Genomic DNA, 1,483 nt, shown 5'->3' on the forward strand with positions numbered 1-1,483 from the left:
GGTCACCACCAAGATGTGCATAACACATCATTTTGCCGATCTCGGTGTCCACGTGGTAACTTCAAATTTGTGCGATGTCCCCCAGAGGGAGCGCCCATCAACTGCTTCATTGTGTTGGATTTTCGTATCACTCGTGCTGCCATATCCAAGAAATCGTGACCACACTTTCGAAATTAAAAATAATCCTATCGGTGTGTTCGGATGAGCATTCCCAGCAAAGAAAGAAAACAAAAACATGGCATTGTTTTTGGTAATGATAAAACTCCAGAATTCGAAGGCCGCTCCCGCCTGTGGCGTGCCTCTGTAATCCAGCTACTTGGAGGCCGGCGCTAGAGGACGGGTTGAGGAAGGGAGCCCTGCCCCATGATGACCCATGTTGATCAGGTGTCCGCGCTAAGCTGGGCGTCGATATGGTGACCCCGGGAGAACTCGGTGGTGGCCAGGTCGCCTAAGGAGGAGCGAACCGGCCCAGGGCGGAAACGCAGCAGGCAAAAGTTCCCGCGCTCTGCAGTAGTGGGATCGCACCTGTGAATGGGCGGCATGTGGCAGCCCGGCCAATAGACTCGAACCTAGCGCCTTTTTTTTTCACTCAAAGATTGGTACACCGTTTATTCGGGGCCTGCATTTTTTAAATGTTTTAAAAATCCCCACATTCTTTGCACGTCAGGGCACCATTTTAGGGTGCCTTTTTTTCTTCAATATTTTCTTTTATTTATCTCGCTCATTGTTATCCCCAAACGACCTACGACTTTTCTGGTTCATCTTGTTACCCAGTGTTATTACCTTTAACATGACTGGTGATGAGGTTATGAGCATGAAGGTTACCAAAGCTGTTTCATACAGGTGCTATATATCCCGAGGAAAAGTAAATTGCCAACGTAAATAGGCTCAATCGTTTTTTTTTTTTTTTATTGCGATAGCAATGCTGCACTAGGTTTCGAAGCGTCGCGTATCCCCGGCGGGCGCCACGCTTGACCTTGAACAGCCGAGCAACCGCTTCAGCCGAGCTCCGCCAGATGGCGGCACCGTCGGCGCGCCGAGCTAAAGCCCCGCGCGCTGCAGCTACTGTACTGCAGCGGCGCAGCTGCCGCGCCGAACAGATGGTTCGCTGTTGCTTCGGCCTCGCCGTGACTGCTTTTCTATGCAGGCTGCTAAAGAGAGGTGTCGACAACAAGCTGCGGCAAGAAAGCGACAACGTGCACAAGAGACAGTGGAAGAACATGAACAACGTCGTGCTAAGCGTCGTACACGAGATGAAGCTCGGTGACTACGTTCTAGCTCTCCGAGTGCTTCCATCTCGTCGGCTACTGATGAAAACATGACTGCGCAAGAACGCCGCAATGCCACCAAGCGAGAACAGCGCGCTGAAGAATCGCCGGAAGAAGTCATAATCATTCTGTATCATGTGTTACTCTATAGCCAAACTGTCGAACCACACAAGCTACGCCACAAGCGAACACACAAGCGTAGCCATGCGGTCATT

At 51.0% G+C, this 1,483-nt stretch overlaps 1 non-coding gene across 1 annotated transcript; it reads left to right on the forward strand.

The window, feature by feature from the left end:
• Nucleotides 1-286: 286 nt before the first annotated feature.
• Nucleotides 287-579, forward strand: LOC146199198 (signal recognition particle RNA). Its single transcript, XR_014705388.1, has one exon.
• Nucleotides 580-1,483: the final 904 nt, after the last annotated feature.

This window comes from Amblyomma maculatum, chromosome 2, assembly GCF_055883805.1.
Source record: "Amblyomma maculatum isolate TAMU_Amacu chromosome 2, ASM5588380v1, whole genome shotgun sequence".
Classification (NCBI taxonomy): Eukaryota; Metazoa; Arthropoda; class Arachnida; order Ixodida; family Ixodidae; genus Amblyomma; species Amblyomma maculatum.